Consider the following 10,413-nt stretch of genomic DNA (forward strand, 5'->3'; position numbering starts at 1 on the left):
CCAATTGTGTTCTAACCATCTCAAAGTAAAAGTTGTAATGCCATAAGCTCCTATTCAATAGTTGGTTCGAAACCAACCAGGCTATATGAAAATACTATAGGAGAGGTTAATGAATGCTCATTTAATGTTGTGTTTCTGTATCCAGATTTGCAATTTGCTGTGTGAGAGAGTAGTGAGTCATACCGGTGTGGGTGTATGGAGCGATTTCAGTGGCAACAAAAATTGTATTTTAATTTTATAATTTGTATTAGGATATTGGATTTGAATGTAATATTTGGAAATTTTTAATGCACAAATTGAATCATTGAATTCATAAATTGAACTTCTATTTCATGATTTGAAACGGAATTGAATGAATATTGCATGTCTCCTGCATGTCACAAGACTGTGTTAGCCCACTGTTTTAGCCCACTGTGTTAGCCTCGTAATTACCAGACTGATTACTATGTGTAGCGAACCATTCATGTAAGCTCGTGGGATCAGGTCGCTCGTGAGGCTATGTGATGAGCAACCTTGGCTGAGAGATGAAGACGTGTTAGTTTAACTGATGGGGTTGTAACCCAGGTCTCCTGTGCACCAGACAATGCAACTTTTCATGTCTCAGACAAGTTACTCATCACACGAGTGTGGTCACGGAACCACCTGTGTTACACTTCACCCCACTTTGACCTCCTCCATCCAAGTCACAGAACCAATAATCTTATAATGACTACCCATGCCAGAGACTTCAAACCAGCCGTCGGAGTGGGACCAAAAATCAGCCCTGGCATGTATTTATTTATTTTTTACCCCTTTTTGTGATATCCAATTGGTAGTTACAGTCTTGTCCCATCGCTGCAACTCCCGTACGGACTCTGGAGAGGCGAAGGTCCAGCAAAGTGCGTCCTCCGAAACATGACCAAGCCGCACTGCTTCTTGACACACTGCTCGCTTAACCTGGAAGCCAGCCATACCAATGTGTCGGAGGAAACACTGTACAGCTGGTGTACCGAAGTCACCGTGCATGCACCTGGCTGCCACAAGGAGTCGCTAGAGCGCGATGAGACAAGGACATCCCAGCCGGGCCAAACTCTCCCCTAATCCGGACGACACTGGGTCAATTGTGTGCCACCTCAGGGGATCTAACCCGGATCTGCGATGCAGTGCCTTAGACCTCTGCGCCACTCAGGAGGCCCTTAGCCCTGGCATTTCTAACACACCGACCCATTCTTTTCCTACAGGACTACACACCTACCCGTTCTTTTCCTCCTGGACTACACACCGACCCGTTCTTTTCCTCCAGGCCTCCACAACGACCCGTTCTTTTCCTCCAGGCCTCCACAACGACCCGTTCTTTTCCTCCAGGCCTCCACAATGACCCGTTATTTTCCTCCAGGCCTCCACAACGACCCGTTCTTTTCCTCCAGGCCTCAACAACGACCCGTTCTTTTCCTCCAGGCCTCAACAACGACCCGTTCTTTTCCTCCAGGCCTCCACACTGGCCCATTGTTTCCTTGAGGCTCCCATTATTTGCCAGATAATGATAGTTTTGCACACAAAACAAACTTGTTAGACTAGTTGGGCTAAAAATGGACTAAAAATGGAACAGAGCGTCTCGTATTTCAGGCATGACGTCCTTTACAATGGTGCCACTGGACAGTTGAGCTGGTTCAACCACTGGGGTCGCTGTGGAGTAAGTTAACCTGTTATGGCTGCAATCCCGATATCGGGATCGATATGACAACTACCAGTGAAAATAGAGGGCGCCAAATTCAAACCAAAGAAATCTCATAATTACAATTCCTACAACATGTGTCTTATATCATTTTAAAGCTATTCTCGTTGTTAATCCCACCAAAGTGTCCGATTTCAAATAGGCTTTTCAGCTAAAGCACTACAAACGATTATGTTAGGTCTCCACCAAACCACTATAAGCACAGCCATTTTCCAGCAAAATATAGCATTCACAAAAAGCATAAATAAAGATAAAATGAATCACTAACCTTGATTATCTTCATCAGATGACACTCATAGGACTTCATGTTACACAATACATGCATGTTTTGTTTGATAAAGTTCATATTTATATAAAAAAATCGGAGTTTACATTGGCGCGTTAGATTCACTAGTTCCAAAACATCAAGTGATTTTGCATAGCCACATCGTTTCAACATAAATACTCATCATAAATGTAGATGATAATACAAGTTATACACATGGAATTATAGATATACCTGTCGTTAATGCAACCGCTGTGTCAGATTTCAAAAGCAGTTTACGGAAAAAGCAACCCATGCAATAATCTGAGATGGCGCGCAGAACAGTAGCCAAATTAGCCTCCATGTTGGAGTCAACAGAAACCAGAAAATACATGATAAATGTTTCCTTACCTTTGATGAACTTTATCAGAATGCAGTCCTAGAAATGTCCAAAAGTTCCATAACAGTCAGTAGAAACATGTCAAACAATGTACTGAATCAATCCTTAGAATGTTGTTTACATATATCTACCACCTCCAGAAAAAAAACAGGAAGTGGAATTTCTCAGGTTTTTGCCTGCTATATGAGTTCTGTTATACTCACAGACATAATTCAAACAGTTTTAGAAACTTCAGAGTGTTTCCTATCCAATACTAATAATATGCAAATATTAGCAACTATGACTGAGGAGCAGGCCGTTTGATATGGGCACCTTTCATCCAAGCTACTCAATACTGCCCCTGCAGCCATAAAAAGTTAAGGGGGGGACTGTAACACATGGGGATCTGTGAAACTCACTCATCGGCCTGAAGTGTCGCTCCTTGTGCAATTGACAAAGGATTTTTTTCAGTAGCGTTGTGGATTAGAATGCTTAAGGATGGTGGTCATGCGTGTTTACGAGGCAGAGGTCTTGAGTTCGAGTCTTGGTATGAGCTGAATCAGGGGGAAGCTTTTCTTGTTAAGCAAGCAGCGTGTTGTCCTTTACATGAACTTCCTGAACTTCTCCCTATAGGCTTTAGCTAAGTGGGCTAACAGAGTCTTGTGACGTGCAAGAGACCTGGTACGAACCCAGTCAGTCACAAGAGCAAAATTAAATAGGGAGTGGAAGGGTATCATTAGAAGGGGTATGACAGGCATTTAAACTATATTCTTATGTGGGTCAAATTTAGTTTTTTTGTGACGCTGCCTTCTAATGTAGCCTGTAAACATCATAGAGGGGAACAGAAGGCTCCGGAGTCTTAGCTTTCAGGAATGGGGTCATAATAACTTATAGCCAAAACGGTTCAAATGCTAGAGCCAAATTCATTGTAAGAAAATAAATTAAATATGCCACATTGGCTTCAGAAAACTCCGTAAGTTTCTGTTTACCACAACCAGCATTTGATTCTATCTATTCCCCTCTCCCTTTCCTGGCTGGCAAAGTATCAGCATGTTTGTTGTCTCTGGTTTTGAATCTGAATTTGAAACATGAATCTGAATCCATCTGAGAAGTTGAATATATGAATCTTTGACAAGCTTGAAATGATAGTTTGTGAACTTGATACACAGACAATGAATGCAATATCTACCGTATTGAAACTGAATAGGCCTATATAAATGTTGAATTTGAATATTGAATTGAATTTAAACTGAATTTTAAAGTGAATTCAATATTCAATTAAATTCAAAATCTTGAAATTCAAGTTCAATTTACAAATTCAATGATTCAATTTGTTTGTGCATTATACATTTAAAATATGAAATTCTAATACAAAATAATTCAAATACAATTTCTATTGGCACTGAAATCGCTCCATATGGGTGGGACTGGGAATGAAGAGATGTAAAGTGGAGAGGTTTCAATTATATGAAGACATATGTATTAACTTCATGGCCTCTTGCCAGTTGACTTCTTGAGTAGTTACAGTAGTTACAGTGAGTAGTCACTGTTCAAATAAACCTACCATTTAAAATTATAGACTGATCATTTCCTTGTCAGTGGGCAAACATACAAAATCAGCAAAGAAATGTTTATTTATGAGTTGCACTCTGAAAACTCGATCTACCTTTCTGTCTTAGTTAGCTTTTCATTTTGGAGATTTCTATCAGCTTTAGTTTGACCAGAGGCAGAAATTCACCTGATAATCATGGTGGGAAATATGGGTGGGTTGATGTACCTGATTAGAAACCGGACCTATTGAAGCCAGTAAAGCATCCCTTTAGTCTGAGAACCTCTGCATCTGAAGACATAACCATCCAGCTTCTCTGGAGAGGTGAGTTGAGTGCTGCTTGCTGCTGCTGGCCCCAGCAGGTCTCTCAGGCAGCAGCAGGTAGGCCCTTAATGCTGGAGATAACACAGAGCTGAACAGAGGAGGCTTTGCTTTGACCCCCATCAGCCTGTTGATCTGGGTCCAGGCTGGCACCTCAGCAGCCACTCTCTCTACCCGCTGCCATCATCAGGTCCCTGCTAGCTCTCCTCCCAGAACCGAACAGAGACGCATCACAGCCTTTCAGGGGCTGAGGCGAGGCTAGGTGATGGATGGTGTTGGACTGGGCTATCATTGCGGCAGGCTTCAGTTGTGTCTCTGTTCTGGGAGCAGCAAGGAGGGAAAGCAGAAAGGCAAGGTCAGGGGGAGGAAGAGCCCTACTTTGCATTTAGATTTGAAATGACTGTGTGTCTCTCTGTGTTGTGCTGTTGATTAGCTCAAATTCTGATCATAGCCTTCCTGCAAAGCCGTCCGCCTCAGCCTGCAAGGAAAATACCACATCAATATCGGGGGGCCTACTCCGCTCTGCAATCAGAGCACTCAAATCACACATTTTATGTCACCGGGGAAAAGAAGCCTCTCAATTGATCCTGAAAGGGATACTTCAGAATTTTGGCAAGGAGGCCCTTTATGTACTTCCCCAGAGTCAGAGTTCATCTGACTCTGGGGAAATAGATAAAGGGCCTCATTGCCAAAAATCCCGAAGTATCCCTTTAAGGATTTTCTGTCCTCATGATCTAGCTGGCTCCCTCTCGCTCCCTTCTCAGCTCACCCACACAGTATTGTGATACTGTATGCTGTATTAATTAATTATGGAGATCCCCTGCCTGTAATGTAGGCTACGGAGCCGCTGGCCGTGGCCTCCCTTTGATCTTGCCAAGCAGGGCAGAGCCGGGAGGCAGGAGGCAGGGCCTGTGCAGCCGCTGGCCATGCTGCTAAGCATAGGGTCTCTAGCAGATGGAGCTCACTGGCCACAAGTATCCACCATGGGGATGGCTGCTGGCTGCAGGAACAGACCTCACTCTATTCTGGGTTACTGGTCCACTTCAAGCTGTGCTAAGTGGACCAGTGATAACTAAGGGGAGCTCAATATTAGGATTACCAAATCGTGTCGAAATGCATCACATGTTGTTGACATGGTGGCTGACTACTGTGATGTCAAATCTATTTAGCGTAATTCCATATAATATGGATGTTGCTGTTTGTGTTGCAGTAGAAAAGGAGGAGAGCTCTGATGTTGTTCAGCACCTCGTGTTATCAATTATGTTTCTAATCTCGGTCGCCCAAAAGCACATAGTGACCCAAAATAAAACACTGTGAAGGAGCTGAGAGAGAGAGCCGCCTTGTGTAGACATTTGGATCTACATATTTGTGATTTTTTCAGGTCTCGATTAGCAGCTGGACTATGCAAATGTATTGATTTGTGTGTTTTTTTAATATATTTTTTAAATGTTTTGTTACGCCCTTGATGCCTTGTACACAGACATCCATTCATTCTGAATGGACTGCCAGTACTCACCATGATGTCATGCTCTGCTCAGTGGCGTGTCTGTCTGTGCTGGAAGTGATGCCTGGCAGGCTGGCTCAGTGTCTTAGACTGTCCTGGACCCTACGATATGCTACAGGGACAACAACACATTCAGCTCCAATGGAAGGGCAGGGAGGAGAGCATACTTTGGTTCTGCCTGATGATTCTGCTGCTGTCTGGGTAGAGGAGGGAGAGTGCATTTTACACAAGTAGAGGTTTGTTCATGTGTGTACAGCTTGATGGTGTTCTAGTAATGATGTCAGAATTGATGCAGCAACACCACATTACATCAAGCTAGTGAATAGGGCAATCAATGATTGCATGTAGGCTACATCGTAACATACCCTTGTCTGTACATTATGCTTTGAATCTATTCTTCCGTGCCCAGAAATCTGCCCCTTTTACTCTTTGTTCCGAACGCTCTAGACGTCCAGTTCTAATAGCCTTTAGCCGTACCCTTATCCTACTCCTCCTCTGTTCCTCTGGTGATGTAGAAGTTAACCCAGGCCCTGCAGCACCTAGCTCCACTCCCTTTCCCCAGGCGCTCTCATTTGTTGACTTCTGTAACCGTAAAAGCTTTGGTTTCATGCATGTTGACATTAGAAGCCTCCTCCCTAAGTTTGTTTTATTCACTGCTTTAGTACACTCCACCAACCCGGATGTCCTAGCCGTGTCTGAAGCCTAGCTTAGGAAGGCCACAAAAAATCCTGAAATTTCCATCCCTAACTATAACATTTTCCGACAAGATAGAACTGCCAAGAAGACGGAGTTGCAATCTACTGCAGAGAGAGCCTGCAGAGCTCTGTCATACTATCCAGGTCAGTGCCAAAACAATTCGAGCTTCTACTTTTAAAAATCCACCTTTCCGGAAACAAGTCTCTCACCGTTGCCACTTGTTATAGACCCCCAGCTGTGCCCTGTGAATTGATTGTCCCCATCGATCTTCAAAGTTCGTACTATTATGTAACCTAAACTGGGACATGCTTAACACCCCGGTCGTCCTACAATCTAAGCTAGGTGCCCTCAATCTCACACAAATGAGATCCCCAAAGATGGGAAAACTGCCGCGGTCATCCCCCTCTTCAAAGGGGAGACACTCTAGACCAAAACTGTTACAGACCTATATCCATCCTGCCCTGCCTTTTCTAAAATCTTCGAAAGCTAAGTTAACAAGCAGATCAACAACCATTTTGAATCCCACTATGGAATCTGGTTTCCGAGCTGGTCATGGGTGCACCTCAGCCATGCTCAAGGTCCAAAACGATATCATAACCGCCATCGATAACAGACAATACTGTGCAGCTGTCTTCATTGACCTGGTCAAGGCTTTTGACTCTGTCAAACACCGCATTCTTATCGGCAGACTCAATAGCCTTGGCTTCTCAAATGACTGCCTTGCCTGGCTCACCAACTGCTTCTCAGATGGAGTTCAGTGTGTCAAATCGGAGGGCCTGTTGTCCGGACCTCTGGCTATCTCTATGGGGGTACCACAGGGTTAAATTCTTGGGCCAACTCTTTTCTCTGTATATATCAATGATGTCGCACTTGCTGCTTGTGATTCTCTGATCCACCTCTACGCAGATGACACCATTCTGTATACGTACAGCCTTTCTTTGGACACTGTGCTAACAAACCTCCAAATGAGCTTCAATGCCATACAACACTCCTTCCGAGGCCTCCTACACTGTTATTTAGTGTAGGAGAGTGTGTTGATTGGTGGTTGCTCTCTCTTCAGTTCTCTTCCATTTCTCATTCACCTCGTCGCAGTTTGTTCTCTGTCAAAGCCTTAGGCCCCTCTGTTCTCTTACTTTTCTCTTGTTTCATCCTCCAACTACCCACCATTTCTTTCGGTTCTTCTTGACTTCCTCTGCTGCCAGTAACACATGGGACCGTTAAGACCCTAGCAGACCATCTTCAATCGATTCTTCGACATGTCATTACTTTTACCCATTTTCTCTCTTCTCCAAGATGGAGGAGGTAGATCTCTGGGGTTGCCATTTGTCAATGAAGATGGCTGTGGGAGTAAGTCAATTCCCTCCCAGCCTCATGCCCTAACAGAGACGAGCTGAAAGAGAGTGGTGTGGGGATATAAGGAGCATGCAGGAGCCTCTGCTGAACTGTCAATCCAGAGAGAAGAATCTGCCAGTAGCCCCACTCTAATGACCTCCATCACAGTGAAAAGAGAGGGAGGCTGAATATGGGTGGAGAGATGCCAGTTATTTACTGGCAAAACAAGAGGAAGGGACAGTTTGTGGGGGGGACTGGAAATGTCTTCTTTTTTTTAAGCCCTAGTTTTTCATGGCAGGTCATCTAGACTAGAGCCTGGGCTCTGTGCTGATATGGCTTCTTCTCCACTGCTGTATGCTGGTGATAGCCTAGCGCAGCCCTGGCTATGGTCCTAGACTAAACCACCACTAGCCTGTCTGCCATTCTCTCACAATCAGCAGAGGAACCGGCAGAAGCCCAGCCCAGTCCAGGGAGGAGGTAACACGGCGAATTACTGTATAAACTCACTAATACTGAGCTGTAAAGACACCGAAAGGAACAAACGTTAGGCTTACTGGACATATGCTAAGCTGGCTAGCCTATTATTGTGTCCAGTCAAGTATATCCTTTAACCCACAAGGTATTCCTGGGTGCTTTCCATTACTTTACCCAAAAATATCTATATATGTTTTTTGTTATGTGCTTTTTTTAATCATATTCCTTATCAGTCCACCCACATCTGTTGAGGCTCTCGGCTGTGGAGAATGCTTCTCTCTCTCGCTCTGACCCTCTGTGACTCTCAGTGACTCAGCGTGTACCAGATGGTTCCACCACAGCAACTTCCACAGCAGCCCACCATGATCCGCTTCAGCCTCAGTTCTTTTGGATATTAATTAACCAGAGGAATCCCAATGCACAACACTGTTGTAGTCTTTGTTTACCTCCGAGTAGAGGTGTGATTTCTGTAAAGGTCAGGTTGAATCCTGATCAAGGTAGCTGAATGTCATCTATTCTAGCCACTCATCAGTCTCTCCTCAGCAGCCCTGTGTGAAGCCAGCAGCCCTGTGTGATCCCTCTGTCTTACTGATTCCATCACTGCCACGTCTCCTCTTCTCTATCACCCTGGGTCTGTGTTGCGTAGAACAGAGTGGGTACTTGGTAGCTGGCTGCAGCGTCTCACTTTCAGCCCTGAGCCATGCTGCCAAACGACTTCAAGCGCTGAGTTAATTAACTCTGTGTGTGTGTGTGTGTGTGAGAGAGAGAGAGCTTTTCGTGTGTTCCCCTGTCGAACACCAGGTCGCTCCTCTGTGCCAGCAAAGATAAAGCCCTCTCTCCTCTCAGCAGAATAATAGGAACCCACAACCAGGCCTGCCCTGGGGAAACACTGGGACTGCAGGGTCCTCACACTCATGCACACACACTCACTTGTACGCGCTCACACTCATTCACCTTTGCTATGTGCTTGGAATCTCTTCTGGCTACTATTATTCATGATGAGCAGAGAGCTAGGAGCTACTTGAGCAGGAATGAAATCCCCCACAGCAGTGTGGGTGGGTGGAGAAACGCTATAGGGGGTCAGAGGGTGTATGTGCAGCTGTTGCTATGTTTCCTCCTGCCTCCCATAGTCTCTTCCCATAGAAGCCCATAATCCCTTCCCATAGAAGCCCATAGTCCCTTCCCATAGAAGCCCATAGTCCCTTCCCATAGAAGCCCATAGTCCCTTCCCATAGAAGCCCATAATCCCTTCCCATAGAAGTCCATAGTCCCTTCCCATAGAAGTCCATAGTCCCTTCCCATAGAAGTCCATAGTCCCTTCCCATAGAAGCCCATAGTCCCTTCCCATAGAAGCCCATAATCCCTTCCCATAGAAGTCCATAGTCCCTTCCCATAGAAGCCCATAATCCCTTCCCATAGAAGTCCATAGTCCCTTCCCATAGAAGCCCATAATCCCTTCACATAGAAGCCCATAGTCCCTTCCCATAGAAGTCCATAGTCCCTTCCCATAGAAGCCCATAGTCCCTTCCCATATAAGTCCATAATCCCTTCCCATAGAAGTCCATAGTCCCTTCCCATAGAAGTCCATAGTCCCTTCCCATAGAAGTCCATAGTCCCTTCCCATAGAAGTCCATAGTCGCAATTCTCACTTCACAGTCAGAGAAGAGACCATGGTTCCTGTTGATTCATTGTGTTGTGGAGGCTCTTTATGTGTGACCTTACCTTAGTATACCTTCTGGGAGGTGACTCTGGGGGATGGTATTAGAGATATGGCTATTGGCTAGAGACATATAGCGTAGCCTCTCAGCTCTAAACTGCACACACAGACAGACTGAGTGATTACACTGTGGAGATCTTTATTCATCTTGATAGGGCACACTCTCCTTGGTGGCTCTGTCAGAGCTCTCTCTTTTTCTCTCGGTCTTCTCTCCGTCTTCCCCCGCTCTCTCCGTCTTCCCCCGCTCTCTCCGTCTTCCCCCGCTCTCTCCGTCTTCCCCCGCTCTCTCTGTCTTCCCCCTCTCTCTCCGTCTTCCCCCTCTCTCTCCGTCTTCCCCCGCTCTCTCCGTCTTCCCCCGCTCTCTCCGTCTTCCCTCGCTCTCTCCCTCTTCTATCGCTCTTTCCCTCTTCTATCGCTCTTTCCCTCTTCCCTCGCTCTCTCCCCTTGCCTCGCTCTCTCCCCTTGCCTCGCTCTATCTCTCTT

General features: G+C 45.4%; 1 protein-coding gene across 1 annotated transcript in view; it reads left to right on the forward strand.

Moving 5' to 3' along the window:
- The window catches only part of fcho1 (FCH and mu domain containing endocytic adaptor 1), a 47,473-nt gene that overhangs the window by 935 nt on the left and 36,125 nt on the right, over nt 1-10,413 (forward strand). The gene's annotated exons all lie outside the window — the stretch shown is intronic.

This window comes from Oncorhynchus mykiss, chromosome 5 (assembly GCF_013265735.2).
Source record: "Oncorhynchus mykiss isolate Arlee chromosome 5, USDA_OmykA_1.1, whole genome shotgun sequence".
Lineage (NCBI taxonomy): Eukaryota > Metazoa > Chordata > Actinopteri > Salmoniformes > Salmonidae > Oncorhynchus > Oncorhynchus mykiss.